This window comes from Triturus cristatus, chromosome 5_1, assembly GCF_964204655.1.
Source record: "Triturus cristatus chromosome 5_1, aTriCri1.1, whole genome shotgun sequence".
NCBI lineage: Eukaryota > Metazoa > Chordata > Amphibia > Caudata > Salamandridae > Triturus > Triturus cristatus.
The window spans coordinates 449168796-449181577 of NC_140587.1; positions in this window are offsets into that span (position 1 = coordinate 449168796).

Sequence of the window (12782 nt, forward strand, 5' to 3'; positions counted from 1 at the left end):
CAATTTACACCGTATGATGACTTAATGTAGCTGTTTTAATAAAACCTTGCAGGCATCTTTCTCAGTCCTAGTACTTTGCCTTCACCTATGAGTATCCTGTATACGTCACTGTCGTTTATTTACGGATTCATGCATCACCACCTCCTTGTAGAACTCTCTATGGACTTCATGTCCTTCCTCATTCGACTGAAGTCTACCCTGGTGGGAGGAGTGTGTTAGCCTGCTGCTAGAGATGGCTACACAAAGCAATGGTGATCAGGTGCGTCCTTTGTAAGATGAATCATCTTTGCATTCAAGCATTACACTTGTCAACCTGCCCTTGTCTTTAATGTTACTCCTGGATACCTACTGATATTAAATGCTAGCACTCGTGTGCTTGTGAAGTTAATTCTACTTTCTTTTTTTCAAACGTTCATGTGTGTAGTTGTTAATAACCACTTTGCTTGAATTTTACTTGAATTCAGTTTCCTTTCTTGTACATGGCACTTTACCAATATGCACACCTACGTCTAATCCAATAATAGATTATAAATCAATTATAATGTTATGCCTAATTTCCTTTCTGCCTTTGACATGTGGCAATGTTTGCTGTAGCGCATTGGGGCCTACCGGCACAATGTGCGCAGCTGAGTGAGACGGCCGAGTCGGCCAACAAATTTAAGTACAAGTGTATTGCGAAGCTGAAATCAATTATAATGTTATCCCTTTGACATGTGGATGTCGCAAAAAGTCTGTTGCTGCGGTTCATGATATATATCCAAGTAGTACTTTACTCCCGTAGTGGTTGTGTAGATTTATATGATTTGATGTGAATAAAAACCGACGTTCTTGCGGCTTCCCTGGGTCCAAAGAGACAAAGAGGAGGAGACCCCAGGTACGCCGCCTTAAATACCACAATGAGATTAGTTTCGGTTTCCACAACGTATACCGTACGTCATCACGAAATCTGACCACCAAAGCCATCCCCTCAAACTGCAGCTCGGTTTCATGGCGTGACTAAGGGTGCCCCTCCTCTAGGCGAGGGGGGCGCCTAGTCAATACTACAACTGTGAATGTCTTTATGTACCTCTTTATACACCATACACTTTAAGTGGCAATCTGCATCTGTGTGTACATATGTGGGCATCTGACTGAATGGGTCTTTACAAGTATACTTTACTACATGTTATGCGAGTCTTTGACTAAGTGAATTGCGTGGTACAATTGTGTATGACTGTCTGGCTCAAATGCAGTGTGACTTTCTTTATATGATTTTTTAACACTTCTTTTCTTTAAGTAATGCAGCCACAGGCCTTTATTTTTTGCTCATCATACCCCCAATCACACCATCCGCTCACGCAGGTTTTCCTGTGCCATCTGCTGCCCCATCTCTTGCCAAGCAGCAAGTCGAGGAGATGAAAAGTAAGAAGAGGAGGTTGGCCCATACACTTCTCCACCATCACTGGTTCAAAGCCAGCCCATTGCCTACTTCCACCCTTCACATGTGCGTACAGTGCTGTGCAGACACTGCCAGACGTTGTTCAGGCATAGACTGGCAAGAAAATGTTTTTCCCTAATAGCAACATTTGCCAACCACATGGTCAGGATTCACGGCCTTCGTATAAGCCAGCCTGCTACTTCTGCAGACACGCCACCAGTGCCACCACCTGCTCCCTCAACACCGCCTGCAGCAGCACTGTCCCCACAGGCCACGCGGATGGCTTTTCATTCCTTTGCAGAAACCTGCCTTAATTGTGGGATAATACTGGCTTGTGGAGCAACAACCACCAGCGCTCTGACAACTGCAATCGAACCACATGAATGCAGCCACTTACCTTATTCTTTAAATCCCTACTTTTTTTTTTTTTTTCAAATTACAAGACCAGTTGTGTTTTTTTACAGATTTTTCTATTGATTCCCTCTCCCCCACAATCCGCTTCTTTTTTTAAGTCCATCTTTTTTCTAAAACAATTGTGATGTGTTCATTTTTTAAGCTTTTTGATGTCCATAACCATCCATCTCCAAAATATCCAACGGATCTTTATAGAGCCATATAGCTGTTGCTAAGATCTTGTTCATGACAACCGTGCACATGGTTGCAGTTTTTAATCTTTTACGAGAAGCACACATTCTCAAACTTTCTATTCCGAAAATTCTAATCCTAGCACCCTAATTATATCATATACCTTTTCATAATTAAATAGCACTGGCAAGCATCACTTTCTTCTCTGCTTTCACTTTTTTTCCTGGCTTTTAGCAACCTACACTGTTTCTATATCACCCTCGCTTTCTGTGAAACAGCAGCTAAATATATGTGAAGGACTCAGGGACAGTGTGCAAGTGTGTATCTCTTGAGTCTGCCTGAGTCAGTGGCATTAAATGCATGTGTGCCCCTGCCTGTGAGTTGGCATCAATAAGTACGTGTGTCTGACTCTGCAGCACAGTACAAATGTGTATCTGAGAGAGCCTTTGTATGCAAGTCTATGCTAAAATGCACATGAGTATGTCTCTGAGTTAGTGACAGTATTTGAAAGCGTGTGTGTGTGCGTGCGTGTGTGTGTGTGTGTGTGTGTGTGTGTGTGTATATATATATATATGTATATATGAGTTTGCATCTATGAGTTTCTGAATTCATATCCGAGTCAACCTCTTATTATGATGCTGGGCACATGAGTACGTGAATGTGTTTCAGAGTCTGGATTGTTGTATATGAGTGAGTGTATAAGTCAGGGGTGAAGTGAAAATGTGTGTCCCTGTGGGTGCCTCTTTGAATGTGTCTACGCCTGTGAGTACGACTGTGTCTACGAGCCAGTGGTGGTGTGCAAATGTGTTTCCCTATGTGTGCCTTTGTGTTTGGGTCTGCTCCTTTTAGTAAGCCAGAGCATGTTTCTGGGTGTACCTTTAACTGTAAGGCTGCTTCTGTGAATACGTAAGTGTGTGTCTGAGTCCTTAATGGCATGCAATTTTGTCTCACTGTGTGTCTCTGAGTATATATCCGTGTGAGTGCACCTAAGGATCAGTGGGTGGGTGTGAATGTGTCTTTCTTGCCTCTCTGAGTATGAGCTCGAATCTATGAGTGCGCCCTTGCAACTGCCTCTGAGTTTGTACCAGCATCTGAGTACATGAGTGTGCCTCTAAGTGATGATATGCTAACACATGTCCCTGGCTTGTGCCTGTGACTATTTGAGTCTCTGCTACAAGTACATGAATATGTGTCTGAGTCAATGGTGGTATGTGAACGTAACTCGTGATGTGTGACCCTTCGTATGAGTGTTCGTCTACGAGTAGGGGAGTGTGAGTATGACTTATGGTGGCCTGTAAATGCATATCCGTGACTTTGTCTCTGAGTAAGAGTCTGCACTTAAGAGTACTTCAGGGCATATCCCTTTGTGTGCCTTAGAATGTGATTCTCCAGCTATGAGTTTGTCAGTCTATGTCTCAGTCAGTGGCAGTCTACAAAGCCTTCCTCTGTGTGCCTCTGATTATATCTCTACATCTACAAATACAGGAGTATTCAGTCAGTGGCAGTGTGTGCAGCTGTGACCTTGTGTACCTCTTGGTGTGAGGCTCCAACTCTGAGTACAATAGTTTACATCACGTCTGAGCAGTGCTTTAAATGGGAAAAAATAAGTGTAGGTACTCATTAAATTGAGCTAGGGGCGTGGCTAGTGGGCGGGGTTAGAGGCGGAGCGAGACATGATGATACTAAGAAATTTCTATTGAGTATTCATTTTGCCCGTGCATTTCCTCTGATTGTAGTTTCAAGCTTCCCATATATGCGGATTAACAGCTGCATATGATAATAAAGAGTGGTGTGAATACCTGCTGGGAGCAGGCCCTAAATCACAATAGAAGGAGCTTTAAATGGATGCAGTCAAGCCACCAACAGCACTATTCCGGCTCATGATCAGCGCGCCTCGGATCAAGAGAGAGTTTGGAATGGCAGCATTGATCATGAGTACTCCGCCAGTTGCAGGACATACCAAAACATTTGAGAAAAGTATCAATATAAACAAAACGTGTTAACTCATTTCACAAAATAAATTCCTAATAGGATATGTTAAGATTTCCTTGTTTTGTAATATTTGCAGGCAGACCGAACAGACAGGGTAATAATCGGGCAAACAGGCAACCTGTCCAGGGATTCATCAGAGAAGCGCGGAATAGGTCTGCTGTTTGTAACCATGACTGGAATATTCATAGGAGACAGTCCACTCTCTTTTATAGATTCTATCACACCTGTTAGCCAGCTGTTTTCCAATGACCACCACACCTGTGAAGCAGCTGTCTCTTATGAGCTAGCCAGTTCTCTTCCAAAGACTATCACCCATACGAGACGGCCAGCTCTCTTCCAAACACTATTACAGATATGACACAGCCAGCTTTCTCCCAAGGACTTGCTGCACCCTTGTGAGAAATTCAGCACACTACCAATAACCATCACACCTGTGAGACAGACGACTGTCATGCTGTACTTCCAGCATGCTTTTGAAACAACCAGCTCTCCCTATGACTATCTCACATATGAGATCTACTTGGTAGCTTTTGGCACAAAACTTCTAATACACACAGAAACAAGCAGACAATGCACACACAAAAGCATTGCACGCATTTCTTTAAAACTACCTCCTGAGGGTGTCCAGATTCTCTTCCTCTCTGAGCTTGCTTTCTCTCCCACACTCAAACATACACAGAAGCAGGCAAATGCGCGCGCTCACACTCCCTCTCTCTCTCCCTCTCCCTCCCCCTCCCCCTCCCTCTCCCAAAAAGGTTCACTTCGAATTGTTAAAGCAAGCACAGTGTGAATGTGCTTGACAGAGAACGGCCTTAATGGGCCCTTCTTTATCAAACACAGGACGGCCTGAAAATTCCAAACAGGGACAACCCTTGCATAACGCACATGAGCTAGAGAGGCGCTTTGGCTGTCAGAGCGCCGTACAGATCTGCTGCACTCTGACTGCCTCGAGCTTCGCAGCACTGGCACCAATTATATATATGCCAAAATTACAGAAGAGCAAAGTGGGAGACTTTTTAGGAAAAAATCGGGAGAATGGGGCCTTGAATCGGGTTACTGTTATATATGGACTTTGGAAGTTTGCCGCTGCAGGATCGGACATTTGAAACGCAAATCAATGTTTGTTTCTTCATGGAGCGCAATGGCAGGCAGAGAGAGAGGGCGATGCAAGTGTTGTGCACTGGCATGACAGATTGCTGGCAGTGCATACACCAACCCCCTTCCCTCCCCCCCCCTCCCCTGTGTGGCACCCGGGCTGAAACAGCTTCCCGGACACTCACACAGCCCCCGGGTACTTCACAGGTCTTTTAAAGACCATTCGCTTGTTAACGAGGCTTTGTTGGCTTTTCACCCCTTCTAGAGCCCCCGCATAACCACTCTGACTATTGCTGGAAGAATTAGCACGTTACACAATAACAAGCCCTGTTAGCTGTAACACCGAGGAATCGGGTTTCTGGATGCTTGAATCGGGAGGCGGGAGACTAGCCTTGAAATCGGTAGTCTCCTGCCTAAATCGGAAGGGTTGGCATGTCTGATTGGCTTACCTTCAATGAGTACCGGTACTCTCCTTAGCAGCGGAGAAGTGCCGGTACTCTGATCGGTAAAAATAAGAAGTGCCGGTACTCAGTACCGGTGAGTACCGGCCCATTTAAAGCACTGCGTCTGGTGTAAATGTCTGGGGCAAATGTGTGTCTTTCAGTGTGCCTTTGAGTATATTTCTGCAACTATGAGTATATGAGTGTGTCACTGAGTCATTGGTGGTCTGGGAAGCTGTCTCTTTGTTTGTGCCTCTGAATATGTCTCTATGCCTAAGCATATGAGAGTGTCTCTAAATCAGCGACAATGTGCGAAAGCGCTACCCAGTTACTAACTACTGTGTGGATTTGGTTCAGCCACACATTACATTGAACAGGCATTTTTGAGTTGTCCATAACATTTGACCTCATAAATGACTTAGACCAAATTTGGTAGTCACTTGGCATAGTCAGCTATGGTCTGGTAGGCCAATGTTCATGCCGATTCTTGCAGGGAAAAAATATGGAACAATTAAAGAAATGTTTCTCATTTTAGTTTCCATAGGGAAATTTGCTAATGCCTGTGGTGAAAACTGCTAAACAGATTTCCACCAAACCTGGAATGAAAGTAGACCTTTACTCACAAAGTGTTCTTTCATTGGTCCATTCAATAATATTCAAGACATACGCATTTAAATAGTTGATGAATAGGCTTTTGTATATCAGTGCCATTTAAAACTGTTATTCAGAAAATGACGAACCCTGTCAATCATTTTTAACTTTTTTTCTCAAATGTGATTGGATGACGGGGGGAGGGGGGACTTATTTTGCCATCTTGAAATTAGGGATATTGAGGTTTTGCACCATGAGAGTTGCACAACCTCAGGGCAGAGCTGGGGAGGCACTCACAATGTGGAAAATGGCAATAAAAAACTCAAAAACTCGAGTTTGCCACATTACGATCAAAATTTTGAAGGCACTATTTTAGATCTCTGAAAAAGGAACAGTTTGTGTATAGAGAAGCACGAATTTCATTAAAATCATTCATCTTTATACAAAAAGTTTTAATAAAATGTGAAATTAAAACTATTGTTAAAAATAAAAAATATAGTACAGGAACGCCTCCCCATTGCGCAGACCCAAAGGAAGTAGCAGTGGGGTAGGCTGCCTCCAGAGGGTTGGGCAAGAAAGATGTATTATTAACCTAGACCTAATAAATAAAGTGTTACAGCACATTAACTCATCAAACTACATATGTATTAAATAATTAATGCAAATATATTAATTCAATGCATGCTTTTAAAAAAAAAGAATTATTAACATTTCCCTTTTTAGTTAATATCTTGTAAATTTTGTTAAAACTTCTGCGTTTCCATTTTATTTTTTATGTGTTTAATAAAATGTAACATTTAAAAAATACACTAAATAATTATTAGTTATTTATTTCTTAACACTCAAAATATGTATGTATCCATGGTGCTTGACTTAATCCTTGGCTGGGTTGGAGTACATGTACATTTGTTTTGACACCTTCAGGGATGTACTTCTGCACTACATTGACTTATATCACCTTGTATTATATTGCATTGCACATGGATTCATGTAATACAATTGTAACAGAAACCCTGATTTGTTTTCTTTTGTACAATTCAGTTGGAACACAACAGCATTTCTAATCTGTTTTTGGATTCCTCTAAAGTTTAGGTGAGGTTTCCTGATGAAAATGAGCCCCACATGGCCTTTTGTTTGGAATATCAACAACTACTGGACACCACATACTATGAAAAACAAGAAAAAGGTCAGCTTGGAAATAAAATTAAAACTTGACCTCAAGTCAAGGTCATCCATAAATTGAGCTACTCCCACATCAGTGAAAGAGAGTCAGCAATTTTTGGGATTCGCCCATTTCTATCACCCCTTCATGAAAGATTTCTGAACAGTAGTTTAAACTATGGTGTTGCTAACTAAGAAAGGACAACCATTTAATTTGGGACCAGAACAAAAATCATATTTGCATGTCCAACAAAACCCTTCACCATGGTACAAATCATAAGACTTGCCAATATGCAACTTCCATTTATGTAGAAACATATGCTTCCGCCTTCGCTATTTATAGAGCGCAACTGTGCTCTTCCATTTGTAGTGGTGCATTATAATCATGAGTAGTTCGCACCTACACATATAATCCTTTGTTGTGTTAACATTTGGGTATTAGAATGGAATGGAATAACGCGTAAAGTGAAGTGATAGAGGTATTATGTGCAACGTGGAGATATTAATATTGTAATAGTGCTCTAAATGATAAAGCCTTAATGTTCGTTTTACAATTGACTAATGAGAAATTAATTTACTGATTATGTAACGCATTGATTTAAAAGTGCATAATAATAATGTTCATGTATATGCGTGTTTTAGCGAAGTTTTATGATGAATCTTATTTTTTTTTGTTTTCAAGTGAGCGGTCACCATTAATACAGCATCAATATCATGTAAAACACCTTTACATATGAAGCAATTCCAGTTTTCGTATATTAGTAAATCCACAAACACTTGTTCATAAATGTCCATTCCGTTGTTGTTCTCGCATCTCCGTCTCCACAGTGGGAGAGGTGTATATCTCCCCCTGGTAAGTATGGTGATTCTTATGTTAGCTGATTTTCTGTAGGCCTCATGTGTATTTTTCCCTGGCTCTCTAAAACGAGCTGTTTGTAATATTCATATGTATGTAGAATCATTTCTTTCTCACGTTTCTGTTGCAGGTGGAGAAATTCATCTTTTTTAGTTAGAATAAAGCTTTTGCTTTAGGAGTAAGGCTTAGGGAGGAGACGATACATTTGAACAAGCGGAGCTGATAATGTGAGAGGGTGTACTTTCTCACTGGAAAAGGCCAGGTTAGCGAGCCAGAGGCTGAGAGCATCGCAACTGCCGGGAAAGTTACCTACAAGGTGATGTCTAGCTAGATGGGAAGATTGCGTGATGTGACGATGGGTGTGTCCTATGATTTTGGTGTTGGAGTTAGGGACAGAGTCCGGTTGAATCTGGAAGAGGAGATCAGATCGGGAGAGAGGAAGAAGCATCTTAGAACGAGCTCTGTAGTTTTATGCTACTTGAGCCATTCAACGTGAGTGTACTTCTTAGGAAGTCTTCAGGCACTGACACCTTTTCCTGAACATGCCTGGGAAATGCTAAGTAGGGATGTCACGTTAGTGGTAGTGTAAAGACCGACTAATGCTTTTTACTTACGAACCTCCAATGAAGAATACTCTTGATGTTGGCGCCATTATATTCTGCACCCTGATTCTTTAAATGGTCATCTTTGTATGCTTCATAGACTCAACTTTGCCCATTGGTTTGGCTTTGTATTAGTTCCAATGTATTTCTACACTCTCATCTTGAGGTGTTTGTATGTCGAATTGTTCTTGGCTTTGTAATAAACTAACTAAACTTAGAACCTGGAGTCAGTGATTCTTCTGAGTCGTGGTTCATTGGAATTGTGATATATGATTGGCAAATTATCTTTCTCCCTTCTACATTTTTAAGCAGGAACCAACACGCCATTGACCAGGGGTTCCAGAGTAAGTCTAGAACATGGAACCTGGCTCCATCACTATTGAAACACTGTTATCATAGACCAATCCGGAGACTGAAGCTGTCCACTTGTGGCATAATACTCGAGATCTTTGTCATCATCAGATCTTAATTACAGCATCTATGATAGAGCACTGTTAGCCATTGAGGAAACCTTCACTGAACGGAGATACTATCTGGAAGGATACACCTATTATAGTGTAGACAACCACAAGGATCACTTTTTTTACGATCCATGAATGTACGAACCCAAGGCATAAAAGATGGCCATATTATTTTCTAGATTTCAGTATGAAGTTACCTATAGGCCTAGAATCGTTATGGAAAAGCAGGTGTTTTACCACATCATGGAGAAGAAAAAAAATTAATTAATGATCCTTGCCAGCTATAACTTCCACCTCAGAGACTTTAAACATGGTCATTACTAAAGTCAGTTTTAGGCTATAATGAATAAATAAGAACCAGTGAGTGCAAAAGGAACCAGAAATCAGTAAGAAAGTAGGCAAACTATTATATTGGAAAGAAGCATTGTTACTCCTCATGAAGAACTACAGTGGCAAGCAATGTTATGGTGTCATGTGTCATCTAATACAGGACAATCCAGTCAGAGAAAAATTCATGTCTTATAAAAGAGAAATTTTTGGTGGGCCAAGATGGAAGACTCAATTAATAATGTCATTAAACATCGCTCTATTTGTGCGCAAGCAAAGACTGACCATGTTCATCCTGCTGGATTGTTACTGTCACTACCAGATCAGACATCAACAATGATTTCAATTGACTTTGTTGTGGAGTTACCCACGTTGCAAAGAGTCAATGCCCTTCTGGTGATAGTGGATTATTTCACTAAACTGGATTCCATTAAGGGGTCTGCCTACAGCAGTAGAGCCGGCTTAGGTCTTTTTACAATAGATCATCCAACTCTGTGTCCTTCGTGTTGTAATCATTACTGACAGAGGGTCTCAGTTCCCGGCTCACTTCTGGAAAGAGTAAATGAAAATCACAGAACTGAAGCATTTACCATACACAGGTTTTCACCTTCAAACAGACGAACAAGCTTAAAGGTTTAATGAAGCCATTGAGAAATAACTAAGGGGGTGATTACGATGGTGGGCAGACTTGGTCCAGTCGCCACCGTAGTGGTGATAGGGACCGCCTGCCAGACATGCGGTGTTCCTACCATTGCGATTAGGATGCATCCTGGGCATTTAACATTGCGGGCGGTGCTGCTGGCTGCAGCACCTTCCGCAATGTTAAAGGTGCTTGCACCGCATTTCCCTGCACCACGTGGCAGGTACCACGTGGTGCCTGCCACTTGGGGCATGGAACTGCAGGGTGGTACCATGGGTACCCCCCCAGTGGATCCACACATAGAGGGGGCCTGGAACGGCCCCCAAAGTCAGTCTGTGGCTGTCTGTTTTCTGGCTGTCTTTTTGCGGCGGGATATCCGCCGCAAAAAGACAGGCAGAAAGGGATACCGTAATCCCTACGACGGAGCCTGCACGGCACCGCCGCAATATTGCCCTGGTTCCGGGTTCCGCAAGGTGGACGGAAAAGGACCGCTTTGCGGAACCATGGCAGACGGACTTTCCGTCCGCAGCGGAAAAATTAGGATGGCGGTGGGAATTTTCTGTACGATGGCGGAAGGATCGCCACCTCCAGTCCGGCGGTGGCGGTCCTTCTGCCATCATAATGAGCCCCTAAGTTTTTTCTGATGGAGCATTAGTCAGATTAGAGTCAATGGATTCCTACGGCTAAATTGGCATATAACAACTCCCTTCACACATCTCTGGGATCCTCTCCATTCCATTTCACCTATAGCATACATCCACACACTTTACTTTCATGTCTGTCTCCCACTTTGGGCTAATCAGTCAGCCAACTATGAGGAAGTCCAGGAATTAGTTTACCAGCATCTACTTAAGGTTAAGGCTGAACACAAATAAAACAAATCCCTTTCTCCATCAACCAGAATGCTATGCTATAGAATAGACCACATTAACTTTCAATAACTTTTCCAAAGGTGTTTGTGACAAGTTTCTATCTTGTTCAAAGGGTTGTGATCACTATAAAATCATACAGCAATGGGTGCTGTAGAAGAACCTCACATAAGCAACCACCTTTGGGCTACCAGATCACAATTTCAGCAGCCTGGGCTTCTCATCATTGGCGTGTTCGTATGCGTGCACAGATGAATGTTTAGCTGTGTTAATAACCATATGTCAAGGAAGCATAATGTGTTTCTGAGCGTCTCCCTGCAGCTTAGTGTTTTTCGGGCCGCCTAGCTATAGTGTTACTGCTCACTCACTAGGTCTCATGACCAGGAAACTAAAAATGTGTCCTAGGTGCTATTGTACTTGTTTATCCTTGCGGGTCCTAGGCACATGATTTAAACCAGAGAATTACATTCTCAGATCTGTAGTTTACAGCCAGTCAGTGTAATGTATACTTAGGCTTTCCTGTTTTCAGTTTCTATTTTTGGTAAATTCTGGCGGGTTTTTTTCAGTTTTTTCAATACCTTAAAAAAACAGTGATTATCAGTGGTTACACATTTCTGGGTCATTAAAAACAGAAAGTGTTTTTCCGGTGTTTATGGAATTTTAATTTTTTTTTAATTATTGCTTGCTTTCTGCACTGATGGTGCATGTGTATAAATAGCGTGTGCACAAGGTAGATGAGGTCCAAATACATTTTTACAAAACAAACTTATTGTAGTGCACATACAATACTTCTTTACTGAATTTTTGGTCATGTGCGCTTGCTCTTTCCTTCCTATGTAAACGTTTATCTGTGAAAAGGCTCTCTCAACATTGGCACTTCGGATGGGCAATGCCAAAACAGCCAGTACACAATTTGATAACTCCTGCCAATGATACAGCTTTCCATGCCAATACTGGTGCACCTGAAGAATGGGATTCTCTAGGACATGTTCTGCCAAATATGCGTTGAATTGGGCACATATGTCCTTAGTTATTGAAGCAGTCAAAATGAAGAAGTACTTTTCAAAGTCTGTGGAAAATTCAGAAGGGATCTAGAACTTGTGCAGAGTACCTCAGTGAGGCTTCATTAACTTCAAATCCCATGGTTTGTGAAGGGACATTTCTATGCATCATTGCAAGCCATTTCCCATAGACTGTAAAATAAAATTTCCTGAATTGCTCCTCAACATTTCATTTCATGTTGCAGTCCCAAAGTCACTAAAAGTGTCGGCCAGCCGACTCTCAAGTAGATGTTTCACATCTACACCAATTATATGGAACACTTGGTAGACAAAGGTGTTTTCAGACTCTAGTATTTTGATTAAGTCCACTACAGCAGTCACGTTTTACTGTAAAAACCTAAGCATGCAGTAGACTGTACTTTTTTCACATTATTATCAATATGTGACCAAAGAGCATCACATTTCTTGCCTTTGGCATCATCACTAAGCATAAATTCTGTAAATGGTCGCCACATGGATAATATGGCATTCACGGCCTCTAGGACTGAGAACCACCGGCTAAGTGACACAGTTAGGATGACTCTTTCTTTGATGCCACACAGAGCACAAAAGGAGAAATATTAGCATTTTAGTTCCCGGGCATAACAAAACAGTGCACCAGAATGGACTACAAAGTCAATAGCATTCTTCATTAACTATGTAGATTGTAAAGCTGCTTTCAGCATACCATCTAGCAAGTGGCAGC